Source organism: Ambystoma mexicanum, chromosome 10, assembly GCF_040938575.1.
Source record: "Ambystoma mexicanum isolate Mex_15411 chromosome 10, UKY_AmexF1_1, whole genome shotgun sequence".
Taxonomy (NCBI): domain Eukaryota; kingdom Metazoa; phylum Chordata; class Amphibia; order Caudata; family Ambystomatidae; genus Ambystoma; species Ambystoma mexicanum.
Genome location: NC_090932.1, coordinates 1,538,335,765 through 1,538,360,617, shown reverse-complemented (window position 1 = coordinate 1,538,360,617; position 24,853 = coordinate 1,538,335,765).

Sequence of the window (24,853 nt, the reverse complement as noted above, 5' to 3'; positions counted from 1 at the left end):
TCCTTCCCCCTGGGCACTGGGATGTCTCACAATGCGGGTGTGTACCTCGTAGCGTATCATTAGTTCTGCCGTTGTCTTGTTGGTGGCTTCATGGGGCGTGTTACAATAGTCTCGTAGTAGCCTGCATATAGCTTGATGTGGGATGGTGCCTTCTACGCAGGCTATTTGAATTGTCTTCTTGATGGAAGCCATGAAGCGTTCAGCCATTCCATTAGCTTGTGGCCATCAGGGGGTAATCCACTGGTGCATGAACCCCATATGTTTTGCGAAGGCTGCACATTTGTGGCTGTTAAATGGGGGCCCGTTATCCGATTTGATGGACCTAGGGATGCCCCACTCACTGAGCACTTCGTCGAGCGTTGCTGATACTTGGGTCTATGCAGTTGTTGTCAATTTCTTGAATATTCGTGATAAACAGCAGAAGATATTCACCCGATTCCATAGGCCCGTAAAAGTCAACTGCTACTCTATCCCATGGCCAGTCTGGAATGTGAGTCGGCTGTAGTGGGATTGAGGCTTCCGCTCTTGCTGTAGGTTGTATTGTAGTATCACGCTATGGGATCGCCGGCACTTGAAGAGATATGTGTAGTGCGTATGAGGTCAGGATGGATGGGACGGCACAGTGGGATCACCTGCTGGTTTTCGGAGCTCCGGTCCACTGCAGACAGCCTCGTCGCCAGCCGTTACCCGGGATAGATAATGTAATAAAGGACACAGCACCGGAGGATCTGGGAAAACGTCTATCTTTATTGAGTTACAACTATGTACTAATTTTCCTCTCTCCAAACTCCTCCCCTTCCTCCTTTATTCCTTTTACTCCCGCCAGGCTCATGTCTCCCCCTTAAAGTGGCAGAAACATGTAACAAATATAAGCATTTTCCTAAAGCACTTCCGATTTCTGAGACAAGATCCTGGATGAATGGAAGGACCCAGAAAATATTCAAATGCCAAGGTTCATATCCAAATTGTATCCTCTCAAAGGGGATTACAAGGACATGTCACAGTCAGTCGATGTGTAGTCTGTTATTTCGATTCTAGTGAGTTGTTCCTTGATGGCAGCTGAGAATGGGTAGTCCGCGATGCTGTGGACAAAAATAATGACTCTGCACTTAGGAAGGCCTATGCAGGGGTCTTTTTAGCATTGAGGGCTAATTCTAATGGCTCATACTTGGCAGAGACTGTTCGGAATGGATTAAAAAACTGAAAAAGGACATTGAGGAATGGGGGTTCGTGCCCCTATCCCAAGGGGATGCAGAAGCAAGCAGCCCCTCCCTCATTTTCACAAACATACTAGTCTAGCTGACTGTCACAATAGAACTAAGGGAGGAGGATATCAATTCCCTCTCCCGAACCACAGAAGCCGAATGGATCGACCCTCCCACCGTGGTTGGCACGGGCGCCTGGATTTTTTAAATACAGGTAGCCACGTGGCAGTCAATGGGGGGAAGAAGGAGTTAGGGAAAAGGGATGGACTAATAAAGGTAAGGAAGGGAAGACAACTAGACATAAAGAGCAACATCACATACCATTCCTGACTTGATACTGTAATACCCTGGAAACCTAACCTGACTCTCTCTACATAAACTAGTGGGACATAACATAGGTTTCACAAAACACATGGAGCAATATACATGACCTTTCGATTGTTAGTGACCATGACTTACAAAGCAATGACTTAAAGCTACATCAAACATATAGCAAGCAATGACACTGAGACAACAACATACCCCAGTTATGGGTTGACACAAACTCCTGTACATAGCACGACGCTTTCCCCTTGTGGACAAAACAAGGTGACTGAGGAAAGCAGACTTTAGCAGGCTTTTGGTTGTTTCTGGTTAGCAATCATATCCATGCTGTAATTCAGACCATATCATCCAAACATAGGGTTCATAGTAGCAAGTAGCACAAAAAATACTATTAAGAGGGCACACTTTAAGAAAGCACACTTAACTAATGGTCCGGACGTTTCCTCATAACGTCCGGACATCAACGAGTTGAAGCGTTGCTCAATACATGTCGCCGCCGCGGCCCAGGAGGACACAGAACACACATAAACACTTAACTGAGTGTCCGGGCGCCTCCTGTGGCTGCCCCGGACCTGACGCAAGAGAGCAGATCACACATTAGCCAGCGTTAACCGCCGCGACTCGGGAGATGCGAATGCCGCCACGCATGGTCAGCGTTAGTTCTAAAGCTGCCTCGAATTGCCCGCCCCCGCCTCTCACTTCGCTGCTCCGCTGCTGCTGCTGCCGCCGCCCATGCTCTCCAACATCAATTATCAGCACATGAGTATGGGCGGGCGGCCGTTAAGAGCACATCCTCCTAATGCAAAGTGCCAGCAGCTGGTTACCAGCGCGCTTCAGGAAACTACACCCATTCCCCATTCCTGCTGGGAATTGTAGTGTTTTCCCCTATCTAGGCAATACACGTCTTCTCCTGTACCACAACCCCTGATTCCTGGCAGTACCTCCCCTTCCAGGGCTCTTCCCAGGAACTGCTTTTTCTGGATATTTTGCATGAAACATTCTTACCAGGCGAGGAGCATGAACTGCACTAGCAGGTTCCCAGGAACAATCTTCCAGTCCGTATCCAGCCCACTGGATCAGATATCATAGAACTTGCCTTCTCCTTTTCGAGTCCAAAATCTTCTTTACCCCATATTCCAACTGACCCTCTTTGTGGATGCTGGAGTCTCTGCACACGTGTTCCAGGCACTGCGGGTTTAAGCAGACACACATGGAATACCAGGTGGATTTTTAAAGTTTTAGGCAAACGTAATTTTACAGCAACTTCTGACACATTTTTGACAATTTCATAGGGTCCAATAAATTTTGGAGCAAATTTTTGAGATCCTATTAGAGGCAAATTACGTGTGGATAGCCACACCTTATCCCCAACCTTGTACTGAGGAGCCTCCCGTCTCTGTTTATCTGAATACATCTTATATTGAGTCTTTGCGTGTTCGAGATTGTCTCGAGCCTTCTGTCTGATGTTCAGAAGCAATTGTTTTCTGTCTTGGAGTATTGGAATGATTTCTACATCTGGTAGCTGCTCCGGTAACATTTCTTGTACCTGCCCATAAAGGCACTCATTGGGAGCCATTCCCAGGGAAGTATGTTCATTATTATTATAGGTGAATTCAGCTAACCATAATGCTTGAACCCACGTCTCCATTCCGTCATGTAAATAACAGTGCAAGTATTATTCAAGCGTCTGATTCACTCTTTCCGTTTGTCCATCTGTCTGAGGATGATAACTAGTGGACAGGGCACAATTGATTCCTAGCATCTGACAATAGGCGCGCCAGAACTTTGATGTAAACTGTGGACCCCTATCTAAAAGAATAGTACGTGGTAATCCATGAAGTCGAACCACATACTGCAGCCAACTTCCCTGTTCCTGGAATGCCTCTACAAGGCACAAAGTGAGCCTGTTTAGATAAGTAATCCACTACCACCCATATTGTATCATACTGATCATCCAGTGGTAAGTCTGTGATAAATCCCATTGATATGTGTGTCCTTATTTTAGTTGGAGTAGGCAATGGTTTAAGTAGACCTGACTTCTTGGTATGATCTGCTTTACTTTGTACACATGTTTCACATTCCTGCACGTACCTAGTTACCTCTCGTCTCATATTTGGCCACTAAAAAGTATCTTCTACTAGAGTCTGTGTCTTTTTACTACCCGAATGTCCGGCCAAGGGTGAGTTATGACACCAATGCATAGCCTTTTTCTTGTTCCAAATTAGGCAAATACAACCGCCCATCATAGTAAGGGAGGTTATTTTTAAATGTTTCCAAGGGAATATTCACTCCCCAACTCTGATTCTTTTGATTCCTCATTGCCTGTTTCACCTGCTTCATCAACTTGGAGACAACTGCACCTACCACCTTCTCTGCCGGGATTATAGATTTTGTCTCCGATAGAACGTTGTTCATATTTTGTTGACAAGACAATGCATCTGCCTTTCCATTTCTTTTCCCCGGCCTGAAGGTCACCACAAAATCAAACTCGTTGAAAAATTGGGACCACCGTAATTGCCTAGAGCTCAATGTGTGAGCTGTCTTGAAATACTGTAGATTTTTATGATCCGTCACTACCACCACCTGCTGCTTGGCTCCCAGTAAATAATGCCTCCATTCCAAAAATGCTGCCCTAATAGCTAATAGTTCTTTATCTGTGATGGAATAGTTTAGTTCACATGGAGTGAGTTTTCGTGAATAGTAGGCCACTGGGTGCCAAATCCCTTCTGAATCCTTCTGAGATAACACTGCACCTATTGCCAAATTGGACGCATCAGTTTCCACTTGAAACATCCTATCAGGATCTGGATGTCGTAATACTGGGGCTGAGGTGAATGCCATCTTTATTTCTTGAAAATCCTTTTCAGCCCCCACATCCCAACAAAAACTTGTTGCCTTTCTTAACAATCTTGTTATAGGTGCCACAGTCTGTGAAAAATTAGTAATAAATCTTCTATAGAAGTTAGCGAAACCCAAAAAAGATTGAATTTCTTTAATACACTGTGGTGTGGGCCAATCCAGAACTGCTTGCACCTTGCTTTTGTCCATAATTATCCCTTCCGGGGTCAATATGAAACCCAAGAACTCCACTCTTTTAATGTGGAAAGCACATTTTTCTAATTTCACATATAACTGATGTTCTTGTAATTTCTTTAACACTGCCCTTACATGACTCACATGCTGCTCTTGTGAATTGGAATAAATGAAAATGTCATCAATATATACAATAACAAAAATGTCCAAAAACTCACTTAATACCTCCTGCATAAAAAACTGAAATGCTGCACGAGCATTACATAAACCCAAAGGCATAACCAAATATTCAAATAATCCAAACTTAGTTCTAAATGCAGTCTTCCACTCATCCCCTTCATTGACCCGAATCAAATGATATGCTCCATGTAAATCAAGTTTTGTGTACACCACTGCTGTCTTTACTTGATCCAGCAGTCCAGAAATTAAAGGTAGTGGATATCTGTTCTTTACCGTCACCTTGTTTAATGCACGATAATCAATACATGTCCTCAACGTACCCTCTTTTTCCGGAACAAAAAACAATGGGGATGAGACTGGTGATGTGGAATGTCTAATAAATCCTTTCTGTAACATATCATCCAAATACTCTCGCAGATGTTGATTTTCTGTTTCCGTTAATGCGTATATTCTGCTACATGGCAATTTAGCCCTTGGTTCTAACTCTATGACACAGTCATATGGTCTATGGGGTGGCAGTCTTTCCACTCCTCCTTTGTCAAAAATATTCACAAACTCTTGATATTGAGCCGGAACCTGTAACCCCACAGCCCACACCACTTGAACTGTCGGTGGCTGATCTGCCAAAAACAATGCCGGACTCACCTCCTCCTCAATGTGACCTATACATTCTGGATTCTCAAAGAAAAAACTCCCTAGCCGCCCAGTCAATTCTTGGGTTATGCTGAGTCAAACAAGGAATTCCTGAAATAAGACCAAACTGGGGAGCTGCAATTAAATCCAGTACAATTTCCTTCACATGTCCTGACTGACACCTCATTTCTATTGGTTGAGTTTGCTGACAAATGGGTCCTGATATTAAAGGAGACCCATCCACCGACTGCACCCCTTCCACCTGAGTCTTTTCTCTTAATGGCAACCCCAACCTTTTGGCCAAGTCAATGGGCCTCATTACGACCCAGGCGGTAAGTTACCGCCTGGGCCGTGACTTTACCACCATGGCGTAAACTACGTTTACGCCATGGTGGTAGGCGGACTTACTGCCCCATTCCAACCTTGGCGGGGCGGTAAATCCCCATTTTCCCATTTTCCCTTCCCCATTCCCATTTTGCCCCATAGGGCATAATGGGAGTGGGGAAGGCGTTAATTACGCCACCGTAAATTACGGTGGCGTAATTAACTCCATGGTCCCTTAGCGCCATGGATTTTAACACCTGCTAAAAGCAGGTGTTAAAACCTCCATGGCGCTAAGGGACCTCGGAATCAGGCGGTAAGGGTCGGCGCTGTTTACGCCGCCGTAAAACCCTTACCGCCTGAGTCGTAATGAGGCCCAATGTCAATAAAGTTTCCAGTTGCTCCCGAATCTACCATGGCTGACACCATTTGTTTTGTACAGGCAAAAAATAAAGTTACTAGAATATACAAATGGGAGTTACCTTTTTGTGTAGGATTTGCTACCCAAGTGGGGAACCTTTCTACCACTGAGCCTGACATCTGAGTTCCCCCTAAGGCCGGCCCAAGCCTTTTCCTGACTTGCCTTTGCTCTTCTCTCCGCCACCTACCTTCTTGGGAGTGTTTGGACAAGTACGAATATAATGTCCAGGTTGACCACAGTACAAACACAAATTATTCTATTTTCTCTGCTCCTTTTCCATAGCCGATAATGGTCCCCTCACCCCTCCAATCTGCATAGGTTCACCCTCACCATTCCTGTTCACCCTTCCTCTATCCAACCCTACAAAGGGTACCACCTCTGGTTTTTTCCTGTCTCCCTTTCGTTCATTCATCCGATGATCCAACCTTAATGCCAAGTCAATCATAGCTGTACATGTGTGGGGCTGAGGCTGTACCTGTGCCATAGCGTCTTTTAATTCTTCTTTCAATCCTTGATAAAACAAAACTGTCTGTTTATTTTCTGGCCAATCTGTTTCAATTACCAGTCTATTAAACTGTGTCACATAAGAGATCAAATCTCTGGTACCCTGTTTTAGCGCCAATAACTCCTTATCTTGTGCCAATGACACTTCCCTTCGATCAAACAATCGACCAAATTCTGCCAAAAAATGATCCCAATGATAAAGTAACGGGTCATCTTTTTGTACCAATGGCATCGCCCAAGCTGCCGCATCTCCTGTTAAGTATGCAATTACAAAAGCAGTCCTCGCTTGAATAGTCTCAAATGCAGAGGGTTTACAAAGAAAATGTAACCTACACTGGGTCAAAAACATCATGAATTTTTTAGGTTCTCCGGAAAATCTTTCGGGCGCTGCCAAGGGCATACTACTAGGAGCTTGAACCACTACAGTGGGCGCTCTAGCTACTGTTCTGCCGGTAGAGGACCCTTCTTCCTCCAACGGAGTCCCTTGTGCTACCAATCCTTGCACTTGAGCCTTCAGAGTACTAGATTCCTGTGTTACATGTACCAATTCCACTTGAATATCCTGTAGTGCCTTCAGCACTTCTGCTAAAGCGGGAGGGTTCTCCATTTGGCCTGGGTGGTTCAGTAATCCCAAAATCGGTGGCTGATGATTCTGTCACAATAGAACTAAGGGAGGAGGATATCAATCCCCTCTCCCGAACCACAGAAGCCGAATGGATCGACCCTCCCACCGTGGTTGGCACGGGCACCTGGATTTTTGAAGTACAGGTAGCCACGTGGCTGCCAATGGGGGGAAGAAGGAGTTAGGGAAAAGGGATGGACTTATAAAGGTAAGGAAGGGAAGACAACTAGACATAAACATCAAAATCACATACCATTTCTGACTTGATACTGTAATACCCTGGAAACCTAACCTGACTCTCTCTACATAAACTAGTAGGACATAACATAAGTTTCACAAAACACATGGAGCGATATACATGACCTTTCGAATGTTAGTGACCATGACTTACAAAGCAATGACTTAAAGCTACATCAAACATATAGCAAGCAATGACACTGAGACAACAACATGCCCCAGTTATGGGTTGACACAAACTCTTGTACATAGCACAATGCTTTCCCCTTGTGGAAAAAACAATTTGACTGAGGAAAGCAGACTTTGGCAGGCTTTTGGTCGTTTCTGGTTAGCAATCATATCCATGCCGTAATTCAGACCGTAGCATCCAAACATATGGTTCATAGTAGCAAGTAGCACAAAAAATACTATTAAGAGGGCACACTTCAAGAAAGCACACTTAACTAATGGTCCGGACGTTTCCTCATAACGTCCGGACATCAACGAGTTGAAGCGTTGCTCAATACAAGTCGCCGCCGAGGGCCAGGAGGACACAGAACACACATAAACACTTAACTGAGTGTCCAGGCGCCTCCTGCGGCTGCCCCAGACCTGACGGAAGAGAGTGAATCACACATTAGCCAGCGTTCACCGCCACGGCTCGGGAGATGCGAATGCCGCCACGCATGGTCAGCATTAGTTCTTCATCTGCCTCGAATTGCCCGCCTCCACCTCTCACTTCGCTGCTCCGCTGCTGCTGCTGTCGCCGCCCGTGCTCTCCAACATCGATCATCAACACCTGAGCATGGGCGGGCGGCCGTTAAGAGCACATCCTCCTAATGCAAAGTGCCTGCAGCTGGTTACCAGCGCGCTTCAGAAAACTACACCCATTCCCCATTCCTGCTGGGAATTGTAGTGTTTTACCCGTTACAAATGCCACATCATATCATATCACATTTTTAATTAAACAAAAACACATTCATTTAAGTCATTGAGCCCTTTCAGTCTTAAACTGGATAATAAATGTGTCCAAAAATTATCAAGTTGCAAATGTTTCTGCAGTCTATTGCCTGCTCTCTAATGTTTTTGAAACACCTCTGTAGCCCCGGTTTCTCGCAAGGGAGCATCCAATCCTGTGTTAGGTCAGGGACAGTTCCCATGGAAACCACAACGCCCATCCTCCAGCACACTAGGTAGGGAGGGTAGCTGCACCTGCTCAATAAAATCACTAAGAACAGGATATGGGCCACACCCTGAGTTGCTTGATCACTAAGAGACACAGGGCCTCATTACAAAAACGGCAGTAGCCATGGAGCTAATAGCTCCATTACCAGGTTTCTGCAATGGGGACTTACCGGGCTACTCCGAGATAGGAGGACCCGGTAAGTCCTCCATGCAGGAACCCATCCCCATTTGAGCCCCCATAGGGCTCAAATGGGAATGGGGAGGGAGGTAATAACGGGCAGATTATGGGCGCGGTGGGAAGCTTGTAATCGGCGCTCCCGGAATGAAGGGGGCCTGTGCTGTACCGGCCCCTTCAATCCGGGAGCGCCAGGGTCTTAATGAGGCCCACAGACACCAGAGGGAATTTTATAGGGATCCCAACAGGGACCACTTTTTCTTTAATAAAAACACAAATTAATTTCTACTTAACAATAATCATAACTCCACATATATACATACAACATAATGCATAAGACACTAAGGGCCTCATTTTAACCCTGGCGCTCCCGGATTGAAGGGGGCTGGTACGGGACCGGCCCCCTTCAATCCGGGAGCGCCGATTACGAGCTTCCCATCGCGGGATCCGGATCGCACGCCTGGTAAAACCAGGCATGCTTTCTGGGTCCCGTGAGGGGAAGAGGGAGGCAATGACGGGCAAGTTGTACTCTGCCCGTTATTACCTCCCTCCCCATTCCCATTGAGCCCTATGGGGCATGGAGGACTTACCGGGTACTCCTATCTCGGAGTAACCCGGTAAGTCCCCATTTCAGGAACCCGGTAATGGAGCCCGGAATGGAGGCAGCCATGGAGCTAATAGCTCCATGGCTGCCTCCATTCTCATAATGAGGCCCAATATGTCTAATTATAAGTTTGGTGGTATCCGACTGGTAAATCCAGAGGGATACCACTAAACTGTATGGCCCTCATAACGACTCATGGCTAATAGCGCCATGGTTAACGCCGGTAACTTACTGATTCCGCCAATGGTAAATGGGGAATTACCACCCCATTCCAAGGTTGGCGGGGCGGTAATTCCCCATTTAACATTGGCCCTTCCCCATTCCCATTATTGCCCCATAGGGCTCAATGGGACTGGGGAAGGCGGTAATTACAGTACCGCAAATTGCGGTACCGTAATTACCTCAAAAGTCCCCTTGCGGGTCCCTACTTTAACGGCTGGTCCAGACCAGCCGTTAAGGTCGGGAGCCGCAAAGGGACCTCGTAATCAGGCGTTAAGGGTTTAACGGCGCCAACACCTTTTACTGCACTGTTAACCCCTTATCGCCAGGGTCGTAATGAGGGCCTATTTCTGTTACCGGCACTCAGACTGGTGGCATTACCGCCAGATTCTGAATGTCAGTAAGGGCAGTTATTCCCCATTCCATGAAGTCCCACAGAACACCATGGGGGGAGTTGCCGTTATTACCAGAGATTTTTGCTGGTGGGGTGCTGGAATTACCTCAAGCTCCAAGCTAGAGGCAATTCCGGCAACCCCACCGGCAAACTTGGAGTTTGCGGGTGCACAAACGTGCCGGTAAACGGAATTACTGCCACAATAATTCTGGACCGGCAAACTCCTAATGAGGCCTTTCACAATGGGGTGACTGCTGCAGTCAGTTACTCCCTTCACAGTACCTTTGTGGGTCTGTCTTTGTGGTGCTGGCTGTAGGCAATGCTGAATGGTAAGCTGGATACAGCATGCTGGCTGATGTTGACTTTGCTGACCAGTGACTGGCTGGCTGCTTTTCTGACTATAGGGCCTTTCCCATGATGACCAACTGATGGGGCCCTGGGCCCTTTTCTTTCTTCAGAGTGCTCCACCAACCACGTGGGGCCACCCGTACTCACCGGGCACCCTGTGCTCTTAGCCAAGCCCTGGCGGCCCCCGGTGGGAGTGGGGCCCAGCCATGTTCACCGCCACACCCCGTGGCAATATTTATATATTCAGGTTGGGGCCCATTAGTTTGGGGGCCCACCTGACATCACTCCCTCGCCAGCAGCGCCATTTTGACTTCTGGCGATGTCCCCGTTGTTATGGGGATGCCACGTCGTTCACCGCTGCATCTTAGGTTTGATGGCATCCCCATGAAAATGGGGGCACCGCTGATCTCACGTCCACACATCGCGGCCTAAATGGGGCTTCTGGCGCACCCCCTCTGCAATGCATTGTGAGTCACAGGGGACAGGGTGCTGCCTTCACCTGGGCTGCTCCCTCCTCTCTCTTCACCGGGGTTGGCCTTCATGGCCCACCCGGGACTTGAATCTTTGCTGCTCCACCCTCTTGGGAGGAATGGGCTTCACTGCTCCTTCCTTCACCTCCTGAGCTGCACCTGGCATATTCAGCCCGGCAGGACTTCAACGTATAGCCCGCCTTGCTAACCATGAGGCGGGCCATGAGAGGGCACAGCCGGGCAGCCTGGCTGACCCACAGCCCTCACGTGGCCTGGGCCGGGTTGTTCTTCTTAGCCCAGGCCAACAAGCACCATTACTTGAAACAGTGACCCCCCCCATGTAAGCCTTTCTCTATCCCTGCTTTCTCTTCTCTCACTCAATTTGTCCTTTTTCAACTGTTTTCTTTTCATATCCCTCTAGATTCTTTTCTCTCCCCTGCCCAGCCCATTGCTGCGCAGGAGAGTTCTATTCCTTTGTTCCTTTATTCTTCATTTCTTTTTAAACATTCCATCCATGTCCATGGTAGGCTGAATGGATTCTTTCAAAAACACACACACAGAACACATACAAATAAACACACACTACACTTTAAATAAAACCTTTATTATCCTGGTGTTTGCGTCTTTATTTCTAGATATTCCCTTAGTGGTCAGGCATGTAGCTGCACTAGCCCGGCCCTGTCGGGCACAGTCTACATTACTTTGCCCTTTGGGAAATTCCTGTCCCAGGAATGCCACCCACAGCGACGCTAGGGGTTGTCGCTATGATATGACATGATAAGTCATTTATAACGCGCCTGTACACAAGTGTTTCTAGGCGTGACAAGGAAGGGTAAACAGAGGGAGGACAAAACAAATGATCTTACTAGGCCTTGTGTCATTCAGATCGTGCAAGAGTGAGGGGGAGGAAAGAGGAGTAGTACCGGGGCGGGGAGGGGGGGTGAGAGTGCAGTGGCAAGATGCAGTAAGCGCTGCCAGGGTGGTGATTCAAGTAAGTGCAGAAAGGCAGGGGACTGTGGGTTTGCAGATACAGTACCTAAGTGGGTAGGAGACCCGGAGGCAGTGCAAGCAGCTACTGATTGTGCAGGAGAATGGTGCCTGTGAGGTTCAGTGGGTGGCCAGGTAACCAGTTAGTGCAGCAGACAGGAGCATCAGCAGGGGAAAGAGAGAGAGAAAACGTGAGCGAAAAGGAAGGTCTTGAGTTGTTTCTGGAACCTTAGGTGGTCCTGCTCAAGTTTGAGACAGTCGGGGAGGCTGTTCCGGAGGGAGGCCCAGCTGAGGACAGAGATCTACCCCCCACTCTTTGCCTGGAGAAGTGTCTGACCATCAGAGAGTTGGAGGTGGATGAGCAGAAGGCTCGAGAAGGAAGATGCTTAGGAAGAGAGAGTTGGATGGAGTGTGGTCCCCGGCCCCAGAAAGCCTTGTGGACAATGCAGAGGGTCTTGAATTTGCAGCCACCGGGAGCCAGTGGGGAGATTTCAGTTGCTGCAGAGATATGATCCATGGGATTGAGGCCAAGGACAAGTCGCGCACTCCTGTTCTGGATTAGTGGCAAAGGGCGAAGAGTAGAGGCAGGCAGATTTAGAAAGATACTGTTACAGTAGTCCGTCCTAGATAGAACCAGGGCTCTGGTGACAGTGAGCTTCTGGGGGAATGTGAGAAAAGGAAGAATACCTCTGAGGAAGTGCAGCTGTTAGTGTGACTTCTCAGAGATGTCAGAGATGTGAGGAGAAAAGGAGAGGGTGGAGTTGAAGATGACACCAAGGTTCTCTGCCACACAGGAAGGTGCGGTTGGAGGACCCAGGGTGGCCAGTCAGAGTGCAAGAGGAAAAGCAGGAGCAGGGGTCCCAATGAGAAGGATCTCATTCTTACTGGCCAGGGCTGGACTGCCCCACCGGGACACCGGGACATCCCCCGTTAGGCCTCTGGGCATAGGGCCTCTTTGGCGGAAGGATACAAAATGAGTGATTGCGTGCGTCACATGAATCTGCATGGGTGTATTGCATTGAATTGGCTGCCCAAACCCCTCACTGACCGAGGCGCGCTGGCTGCGCGTTTCGTTTCTTCCCAGCAGGGCTCGGCATCTGAGCTGACATCTGAGCTGACTTGACTGATGACGCTGGCTTTTCAGCATGGGCGCGGAGTGGTACGGTTTGAGTATTTTTTTTAAATAGGCATCTTCGAGTTCAGCTTTGTGAGGATGGCTACGATTAATGGTGTTCAAGTGAGGCAGAGGAGACGCTGTGATGGCGCGTGGGGCTCACTTTGTAAGCATGGTGGTTTTAACCTCACAGCCGCTTTGCATTCGGTGGGCAGAATGAAGCCCACATACTGCAACATGTTAATCTGTTCAATGAGTCATGTGAAATATTGATCTGATTTTGTGGATACAGCTGCTAATTACGTTGGTGCACGATGGCTGCAGAGTAGTGAACTTTTCTAGGTCCCATGCTGCCCCCAATCTGGAAGCCGCATTGTAAATGAAATAAAATGTTTACATTGAGGGGAGCGGCTGGCCTGGACAGTGCACCAGAACCCGCACGTGCCCTGCCTGCACAGCACCTGGAGCCAGGACGGAAGTACCAGACTGGAGGGCATCCTACGGAAAGCTGCAGAAAATGTCCTGCAAACCACCGGAACAGAACTGAGATGTGAAGTCAGACAGGTACCGTACGAACTTGAGAGCATCCTTACCATTTTTATAAGAGGCGACAGCTGGGTAAAAGAAGGCGTGTGCGACCGCACATTTGTTTCATGAAGTGGAACTATTTCCTGTATTTTTACAGCAAGTTATTTTCTGATCATTTCGGCACCTTAGGAGCTTGCAATCAACATTGCACATGCAATTCTGCTCAGTGAGCGGTTGAAAGCACAGCACAGAGTTAACCTAATCTGCTGCAGACTTAAGCTGTCTGTTCTGCTTAGGTCTCGAGTGGGCCTCTCTTAAGACAGGGGACGGGAGCTTGAAGGGAACCGAGGGTCCCCAGAAACAGCCACAGGCCCCTAAGCCAGGGGTCCGGGCATGGAGGCTGGACCCCTCCTCCTCCTCCTCCTTGAGCATTGGCACGGCCTACCCCGTGTGTTGCGTGATCTATTTGGTGTCCCCTTCACAACGTGTACCCCTTGCCCTTCTGCTGTATACATAAATTGAACAGCTTTCAGAGGCCGGCATTTCACCCCCTTTGAAGCAGAAACAAGTGGAAAGCGCCACAAAGCAGAGAGAGCAGTGGCCCTCCCTAGACAAACACTAGAGCGTGTAAAGCGGGAATGTACACACTACACGTAAACACTGAGCCACGTGCACTAATATTCCAGGACCAGTACACACATACAGTAATATCCACACTACACGCGCACACTGAGTAACGGGCATTCAAATAGCAAAATAAACAAAACGCACACACACCGCTCACAGTGCAGTAAAGATAGTCCAGCACACAGAGCACAACACACACACAACACTCACTGAGCACAACACACGAATATACAGTAAAGCACACACACACAGCACAGCACTTTCAGTACAGTAACAACAGCCATGCTCTGATACTGTGTAGCACACACCATACAACACTGTGATTCGAATCAGTGATATTTTCTCTCTCTGAAGTGCGATACTGGGATGTCGCTTGGCTTTCAACTTTGCAGTTACTCATTACTCTAAGATGAAGCTTGCCTGTCATCTACAGTAGTCAGGCGTTGTTCTATGATTAAAAACACATTTTAAGCCCTACATGTAAAATCCTATCCTTCGGTGGTCGGTAGCTCACAAGATACATGGGGCCTCATTACGACCCTGGCGGAGGACCATGGTGCAATTTGCACCATGGTCCATGGCGCTAAGCTGCCAACTCCGCCAAGGTGGTTGGCGACTTACCGCCCCATGCCGACCTTGGCGGGGCGGTAAGTCCCCAATCCCCCTTTTACCCTTCCCCATTCCCATTCTTGCCCCATAGGGTATAATGGGAGTGGGGAAGGCGTTAATTACGCCACCGTAAATTACGGTGGCGTAATTAACGACAAGTCCCGTAGCGCCATGGATTTCTCCGCCTGCAAAAAGCAGGCGTAAAAATCATCCATGGCGCTACGGGAACTCGTAGTCAGGCGGAGAGGTACGCCATGCACTACGCCGGCGTAAAACCCTCTCCGCCAGGGTCCTAATGAGGGCCATGTCCTCCTTAACCATGAGACAGTTTGCATTTAGCAAACGGAATCCTGCTTCAAGAACAATTTAGTCGATTGCACTTCCAAGGTGGCAAAGGCTAGTACATTAAAGTGGGTTACCATCTGTTATTACAGCGCTTAGAAGAGGGAAGATGAAGCACTATATAAACAAGCATTATTATTTCTCTTACTCTTGGATATAACTATTTACAATTATTCAGCTTCACATAAAAGGCAACAAAAAAAGTCATACATGTTTTCCATACATGTTTGTAGTGAATAAACTATTTGAATTTCGAAGAAATAGTTCTTCATACCTCAATATAGTTGAAAACATGTAAAAGCACAGTATGATTGGTCTAAGAAAATGAAAATATGCTGTTCATGATTAGAATAACAAATACAAAGTCCCTAGAGACACTGGTTTCAAAAATGGGTCATTCATCTGACACAAATTTACTTCAGTAACCCAAGTTGAACAACGTTGTGATATCAATATTGCAATAAGTAGTTTATTGGTAAAAACTTGAGTAGCAAATCATATTTTATGGGCTGTTAATCAAGCAAGGGATTGCATTTAAAACACTGGATATATTGTGTATTTATTTATTGTAAACTAGCAAAAAGTAGCAGTATTCTGCACGGGTTCTGTAGACAGACATGATAACACTCATCAATTGTTGAAAATCAATGATCCTGTAGGTCGCTGTTCCGAGTTGATTATCGCTTAATGTGCTTTGCACTCTGAAGTAAACTGCACTGAGAATGGGAGCGTGTGGCTGGCTGACATGGAAGGGAGGCGAGAGTTGGTGTGCTGCAGCATACTGGGACCTTCTGTGTCCTCTCCCCACCTGTCGCATCACTCTGGCGTGTTGCAGTGCAGTGCAAATATCTCAGAAATTGTGCATCCTAGGGCCTTGGAACATGGTTTTCGAGGCTTCTCATATTTGTTTCCCGAGCCGAGACGATTAAAATGAGCTTTGCCTGGTTCTTCTACGTCCACATTGATGTGTTTTGCTATTTTCTGGCAACCATCTCTCACGTGAAGGGGCTGAAAGCCAGGGAAAGGAGTGGGGTGTCCAAACGTCATGTAGCCAGTAATGTCTGCAGGGTCCTAACATGTAACAATGCAAAATGTTGTGCAGATTGGTGGAACGGTGTGGAATTGCATAAGGAACAAACAACCAGATTTTCTTCTTTATATATAGACAGAGTAAGCCATTTGAGCAAAGCCACACACAGTACAGCGCCACCCAGTAGCCATTGCTGGAAGTTCCCCTCCAGTTCAAAGCTTAATGGGCAAGTGACCATTGCTTCACTGTGAAGCATTTTATAAAGGATGTATTGATGTCTGACTCAGACCCATTGCTGGGAGCTTTGCTAACAATTACAAAGCCATGATGTAGTAGTAAATATAAATACATAAAACCGACTGGTGGTGGGAAAGGAGCTGGAAATGAAACAGTAAAGGGGAGAGTAGAGGACAGACTTCTTCAAATACATTTTCAGTAATAGCAATACTCTTGGGGTGGAGGCCGCAGATGATCACATTCAACCCTTAGCCTCTCTCGTGGGAGGCAAGGTGGCTCCTAAGGGCCATCTTGAAGATAGTCATTTCCGGAATGTCCTAGAGTTCAGGGATATAGAGTTCCAGTGAGGTGTAGCCGGGAGGATAATAGAATAGGCAGGTGACAGAACAGGGTGCAGGGGTTATGGTTAGGTTGAGGAGAGCTTGAGAATGTACAGTCCAGGGGGAGGGGGGAGTATAGAGTCAGCCAGGTTGGTCAAGTGTCAGCCCATGGATGGATTTAAACACAAGAATGATATTTCATTTATTGGTGTATTGTATACATTTGACTAGGAAGCGATTTAGCTTGGATAGCCACCCCACATCATGATGCTGCTCAGAGGTGAGCGGTGATGGGGGGAGTTTTAGAGTTTGTTTTGTAAGGTTCAGTGACTTGATGAAGCAAAGCGAGTGAGGAGCGTCCTAGGTGGAGACAAGTGAAGCAATCCTGCCGGCTCAGGACCGGAGTGGCGGTGAGTGTTCTGGTGGAGTAAAAGGTTGGCCTCTGTGGTGGCCCCAACTTGCTAGGTGGCCTCGGACAGGCCGACCAACCTATCCCACTACCTCACACCAGAGTACCTCCCCTCTGCACCCTTCTTTAATTAACTAATGGCCATACCTATACCTCATCCTACTAAACTATTCCTTCACCAGGCCGGAGTTTGGACGAGTTCGGAGGCAGCCATGCCGCAAATAGCGGCGTGGTTACCCCCGAACTCGGAATGAGGCTCAATAACTATATACATAACTCCACAAATATACATGCATATATACATACAGCATAAACACCACTTAAGGCACTACGGGGGTCATTACGACCCTGGAGGTAGCCATGCCGGGTACCGGGGCCGGGTTTGTGGAATAGGGAAATACCGGGCCATTCCGACCTTGGAGGGCCGGGTATTTCCCCATTCCAGGAACCCAGACCCTGTACATCCCCATTCCCATTCGAGCCCCGATAGGGCTCAATGGGAATGGGGAGGATGCAAACAACAGGCCAGTGAATGACGCGCCCGTTGTTTGCATCCTGGTCTGCTCGCGGGACCCGCTAAGGATGCCTGGTAAAGCCAGGCGTCCTTAGCGGGTCCCGTGAGGCGACCTCGTAATGAGGCAGTAGGGGGTTAACGGCGCTGGCAGCTCTACCGGCCCCGTTAACCCCCTACCGCCTTCCGTGTAATGAGGCCCTATGTCACAATGGGGTGACTGCTGCAGTCAGTCACCCCCTTCACATTGATCTATCCTTGTGGCGCTGGCTGTAGGCAATGCTAAATGGTGTCCTGAATGCAGCATGCTGGCGGATGTTGACCTTGCTGACTGGTGAATGGCGGGTTGCTTGTCTGACTATAGGTCCTTTCCCTTGATGACCAACTGATGGGTCCCTGGGCCCTTTTCTTACTTCAGGGTGGCCCTGTCAACCACGTGGGGCCACCTGTACTCATTGCACACCCTGTGCTCTTAGCTAGGTCCGAGGTGGCCCCCTGTGCGAGTGGATGTCCACCCATGATCATCGCCGCACCCGCAGTGTTGTTCATCTTCAGGGTGGGCCCTGTTGTCTGTGGGGACCACCCACGCTCACCATCGCACCCCGCGACAATATTTATATTTTTGGAGTGGGCCCCCCTGGCTGGAGGGCCCACCTGACATCACCGTTGCACCTGCTGCGCCATTTTGACTTCTGGTGGATTCCCCGTTGTCATGGATATGCCACCACATTGCCCGCGGCCTTCTTGGGTTTGGTTTCATCCCCATGACAATGGGGACAATACCGATCTCACTGCCACGCTCCGCAGCCTTAATGGTGTTTTTGGCCCACCCCCTCTGCAATGTGTCATGAGACATAGGGGGCGGACCACTGCCTTCACCCGGGCTGAGCCCTCCTCTGAGTTGGCGGTCGTAGCCAACCGAGGACTTGGGCTTCACTGCTCCCTCCTTCACCTCCAGGGCTGCGCCTGGCATACGGAGCACGGGACGACTTCAACGCAGGGCCTGCCTCGCTGCCCACGAGGTGGGACATCAGGGGGCACGACTGTGCAGCCTGGTCTGGGCCGCCCCCTCACACGGCCAGACTGTTCTTCTTGGCCCAGGCAGCACCTGGCACGCTGCCTGTGCCATTGATCCCAATGAGCCCTTCCGGTCTGGAACCCGGGGAGGCCATCAAGTGCCAACCTCCCTTGGATCAGTCTCTGTGGTGGGCTCTCCACGAGCCGCCTGGCACCCATTGCTGGATTTAGGACCCGAGGGCTGCTCCAGGCAGCAACCCCTTCAGGTAAGTCTTTCTATATCCCTGCTTTCTCTTCTTTCCCTCAACTGTCCTTTTTAAACTGTTCCCGCCCATCCCTGCCCAGCCCATTGGCGGGGCTGGGGAGTTCTAGTCCTTTGTTCCTTTCTTTTATCTTTTCTTTTTAAACATTCCATCCAGCCCCATGATGGGCTAGATGAATTCTTCCAAAAACACACACACAGAACACTTATACATAAAACACACACTAAAACCTCTATTACCCTGGTGATTGCGTCTGGGTATTCCCTCAGAGGTTATGCATGTAGCCGCACTACCGGGGCCCCGTGGGGCCACAATCTACACTTCCACAATTTGAAAATGCTGTTATGCAAATGATGATCAGCTAAAAAAAATATCTCACAACCACTGATTTTGCTTTTCTATGATATATATATCTAACATGTGGTTAATAACCCTTTCCTTGATTGGTCTGGTAGTTTGACCAACATTGAATAAAGTACAAGGACATTTCTGTACATAGACACGGGGTGGAGGGCGGTCATTCCGAGTTTGGAGGTAGCCATCACAATGGCTGCCTCCAAACCTGGGTCCGGGTTCTCTGAATGGGGACTTACTGGGTAATTCCAACCTTGGAGGAACCGGTAAATCCCCATTCAGAAAACCATTCCCCATTCCCATTCGAGCCCCCATAGGGAAGGAGCAATAGGGAAGGAGCAAATAACGGGCCCGCTATTTGCTCCCTGGTCCCTTAACGGGTCCCGCTAAGAATGGCTGGTTAGACCAGCCGTTCCTGGTGGGACTCGCTAAGGGACCTCGGAATGTGGCGGTAGGGGGTTAACGGCACCGGCATCCTTACCCGTGCCGTTAACCCCCTACCGCCATACTCGGAATGAAGCCCACATTGTCCAGTTACGCAAGTAGCATATGATTTCAATGAAAACATCTTACCAGGATAAGGGTATGCTGTAGCGTTACCTTTGATATGATATGATATAATGTGGCATTTATAACGCGCCTGTACACAAGTATTTCTAATTTTCTTTCAGAATATTATTGTATATGCTACAATTCAGACATGGTAATGTGCTGGTGCTCTGAGCTGCCAAAGTCCTCTGCGACTTTATGGCCTGCTTCATATCACATCTGATATACATGCAAACATTAATTGATGAAGGTTTAAAGTCAAGGGGCATCATTACACGGTAGGAGGTAACCATGCCTCTATTAGCGGCATGGCTACTCCCTTACCGCATACCGGGTCCGGGTAGGCGGTATGGGGATTTACTGGGTCATTCCGACCCTGGAGGACCTGGTAAGTCCCCATGCCAAATACCATTCCGCATTCCCATTGGAGCCCCCATAGGGCTCAATGGGAATGGGAAAGGAGCTAATAACGGTACAGCAATTTGCGGTACCGTTATTAGCTCTGAAGTCCCTTAGCGGGTCCCGTCCTTAACACCTGGTCAGACCAGGCGTTAAGGACGGGACCCGCTGAGGGACCTCGTAGTAGGGCGCTAAGGGGTTACCGGCACCGGTGACCTTACCGGTACCGGTAATCCCTTAGCGCCTACCGTGTAATGAGGCCCAAGGTTCAGTCAGGAAATAGGTTTCTGTTTTCATCTTTCTGTAACAACTCTCAGTAATATTTCTTGATGATTTTAGACATTTCTGGGACAGGTGGTTCACCTTTCAAAAGGTTGATAGAAATTCCTAATACTTTTGCAATTGAGTCATTGAATAGTTTTGCTGAATACTTTTAATCAGTACATTTTTGTTTGAGTTTAAACAATTCTTCAACCAACGATTCATTGTTGCTGGCAAAACCTGTGATCCTAAATAGGGAACACGGCAATGCAGTTTTGACAGATGTTGGATGAAATAAATTATAATTTGGATTATTCCTAATAGCCTAAGGCCGAGAGTCGCGATTCTATCGATGAGCACAGGGGCAAGCTTTTACACGCAAAACTCTGTTTTTAAATGTTTAAACATCCGTAAGAAAAAACGAATTCCTAGAGTGCTACCACCCCCATAATTCTCTGTTGTAGGGCATGTGGCTGCTCTCCTATAACCAAGTCCTCCCTAAACAGAGCTCTGCCCAATCAACTTCCTCTTTTCGGTGCTAGAGTAGATCCCCATCCGTCAGTCGTGGTAACATCAGGAGCCAGATCCCCCGTAACCATGTGGCCCAGGACAAACCCTCTCACGAGCTTGCTGCGCCATCAGAAGAAACGCTGTAATTCGAAACCTTCTGTGTCTGCAAAACATAACCACGTCGGGAGGGATAATACTCACCTGCATGCTAAAGTCAGGAGGGATAATACTCACCTGCATGCTAAAGTCAGGAGGGATAATACTCACCTGCATGCTCAGTAATAGAATCTCGGCTCTCTGTCCAGGGCTACAAGGAAGTAGTCAGTATTCTGTGTCATGGTCAGGAGGTTTCCAATGATGCATGCCTAAAGCAAAGACATCACTGTAGAGAAAAAGAGAGTAATAGGGTTACACTCAAATCTGTAAAGGACAGATTCATCAGACCAGTCTGTCACCCAAGGGATATTCTAGAGCCTGGCTTCACCACAAACATTTTCGAACAATAGCCACTTGGATAAAAAGCTCTGAATAAGGACATGTCTACATGTGCATGAGCCATCAGCCACAGGACCCACCTGGTCAGGGTAGCAGCTGAAAAGAGGCACTGAGGTTTAAAAGGGAAGTGACCAGCTGGATTGCAAATCTCCCTTGAGTGGCTGTCCTGTGTTTGCACTCCTCTAAACATTGTACCACACAAAGAGATGGAACATCCGACAAAGAAAGAACTTCAGTCCTAGAATAGCCATTCTTAGTCCTTCTAAATAGCTGAACCACATCCCATCTGGAGTGAAATATCGACCTGGCAAGTCTAGAGCCTTTGCATAAGCCACTCTGCGAAAAGACAATAGATACATGTTGATAGGCGATTTCGCGGACAGTTGTTGTAAGGATAAATTGTGGTTATCAGGCCAACCAGTAAGCAGATTCAGAACCAAGATGACATCCCAGAGGGATGAATAGCTGGGCTCCAGAGGAGAAGAAAGCCTCACCACTTCCAGAACCCATTGTTAAATCCTCCTACAACATGTGAAAGGAAGGCATAGCTGAGCAATAGGCATGTATAGTTCTAGAAAGTGCAGCCATAAAGTGGGAAACATGAACTACAGCTGCAGTGAAGGCACACACACTCCGCTGATTGCAACAACATATCAAAGGCGTCCATGTGCATTCATAAGAATTAATGGTGCTGGGAGCCATGAGAGCCAAAGGAAATTCTCAGCGTCTGAAGAAAGGCCGCAGATTGACCATCGACCCCCGAGATTCTCCGGACGAGAAGGGCATGGGCAAGCAAACCTTTTTAGGATTAAAGGACGCAGATCTCCCATGCAGTTCTGGAGGCGAGCCTTTTAGGATTAAAAGATGCAGCTCCGCCTTGCAGTTCTGGAGGAGAGCCTTTTAGGATTAAAGGATGCAGGTCCCCCTCGCAGTTCTGCAGGAGAGCTTTTTAGGATGAAAGGACGCACGTCTCCCTTGCCGTTCTGGGGCAGAGCCTTTTAGGATAAAGACGCAGGTCCAACCTTGCAGTTCTTGAGGAGAGCCTTTTAGGATTAAAGGACACAGGTCCCCCTTGCAGTTCTGCAGGGGATCCTTTTAGGATGAAAGGACGCAGGTCCCCCTTGCCATTCTGGGGCAGAGCCTTTTAGGATAAAGGACGCAGGTCCAACCTTGCAGTTCTTGAGGAGAGCCTTTTAGGATTAAAGGACACAGGTCCCCCTTGCAGTTCTAGAGGAGAGCCTTTTAGGATTAAACGTTGCAGGACCCCCTTGCGTTCTGGGAGAGAACCTTTTAGGATTAAAGGATGCAGGTCCCCCATGCAGTTCTGGAGGAGAGGCTTTTAGGATTAAAGGACGCAGGACCCCCTTGCAGTGCTGGAGGACAGCCTTTTAGGATTAAAGTACGCAGATCCCCCATGCAGTTCTGGGGGAGAGCCTCTCAGGATTAAAGGACGCGGGACCCCCTTGCAGTGCTAGGGGAGAGCCTTTTAGGATTAAAGGACGCAGATCCCCCATGCAGTTCTGGGGGAGAGCCTCTCAGGATTAAAGGACGCGGGACCCCCTTGCAGTGCTGGGGGAGAGCCTTTTAGGATTAAAGGACGCAGGTTCCCCTTGCAGTTCTTGAGGAGAATCTTTTAGGACTAAAGGACGCAGGTGTCCCTTGCAGTGCGCCAAAAAGACCACGCAGAGTGGTGATAGTGCGTGTTATAAAAACCTTGAACATAACATAGCATTTTGGGTAGGCAGGGGTGTGGCCTAAATACATTGCCTGGTGTGCGCATGTGCGTGTTTCCGTCCTGTTCTGTGCCTGCCTCGCTGTGTTCCTCTTGGCGTCCATATCTCTGTCGGAGTGATAGATACGGTGTAGGCCTTGTCCATATCAATGAGCATATCTGCATACAGCTGATTGCTCGATGTATGTGGCTTTATCCATATTCTGGGTACGTTTACATGATTCTGCATGATGGTTATATAAGCGTGCATGCTTGTGCATGTGATATCCATGTTCTGGCATGTTATTAACCTTTTACATTGTGCTAATCACTATAATGGTCTTCAAGCACGGAGGCTTGTCAGGATACCTGGGTTACCAGACCATGGACATGCGCAAAGATATGTGATTGGGGGGGGGCAGTACGCGCGAGCACATGCGTTATGCATATCTGTGAGCATGACTCTCGGAATTGAGTTGATGGTAGGTCGCATGTGTGTTCACTCATACGTAATCAGTGCTTGCTTATCTCTCTCTCTCTCTCTCTCTCTCTCTCTCTCTCTCTCTCTCTCTTTCTCTCTCTCTCTCTCTCTCCAGAAAGATTTAAACGTTTCTCAAGTGTGCTTGTTCGGACTTTGCAACCTTTTGTGGGTGCACCAGCCCCACCTAAGTGCATGAGTGTAAGTACAAGAAAACTCGAAAATCGAAGTGGATAATTTCGAAACATTTCTCTAATGGTGCTATGAGCCCCGTGTAAAAAAAAAAAACCTTTTAAACACCTTCTTTGTCAACATGAATCAAAAATGAACACATTTTGCATGTGCTCGGATGGGACCAAACTTGGCCTCGTTTTCCAATTTGGTGAACTTTCATGGAAGATATCAAAAGTTCAACAAGGAAATATTTTCCTTAGTGTCGTGTAAACGTACCCGTGGTGTCGCCATATCACACCTGTAAATATTAATTGAGGTTAATCTTTATTTATTTATTTTTTAAAATGTATTTATATTTATAAAGCGCACTACAGCCCTCGGGCATCTAGGCGCTGTGAAGGACATGGATGAAGGCATGATTCAGGGTTACAAGAATGCAGCCCCACAAAAGTACTTAGTGCAAAGTGATCGATTGCAATAGTGATCAGTTACATTAAAAATGCCAAGGAAGCATACCGTGTGTACAGCCGCTTATGGCGGTGCCAGGAAGACCTGTCATACAAAGAGCCTAGACTTGATAGCTTTCCCGAAGGCTGCGTGAGAGTCAATCAATAAAGTATCACCCCCCCCCAACCGAACTGGCTTTCTCTAACATAGCATCACAACTTTATGTCTGTCCTAAGCGGTGCAGCCAGCGAGATGACACCTGTCCTGAGCTGAGGGTTGAAGAAGGCATACGTCTCATTTTGAAAAACGTAAAGGCTCGTTGTGCCAGTCTTAGAACGCTAAGGCGGTCACACACAACTTCTCCTCCGGTCTTATGATAGGCTGCTGTGATGGGTGCTGCGCTGCCTGCTCTCTATGATCTGCGCCGAGCCCCTATTTTACGGTCATTGGTGGTTTTTGGCTATTTTATAGGCCTGGTAAAGGCATTTGCCAGGCACTGCCATGAGGGTATTAACTGGCCATCAATGGTAGCATCTGAAAAAGGGAGTGAGTGCATGGGCATGTAATAGCAGTGCCTGGCAAATGCCTAATACTTATACACACGGCAAGGTTGTTGGCTTTGCCTTT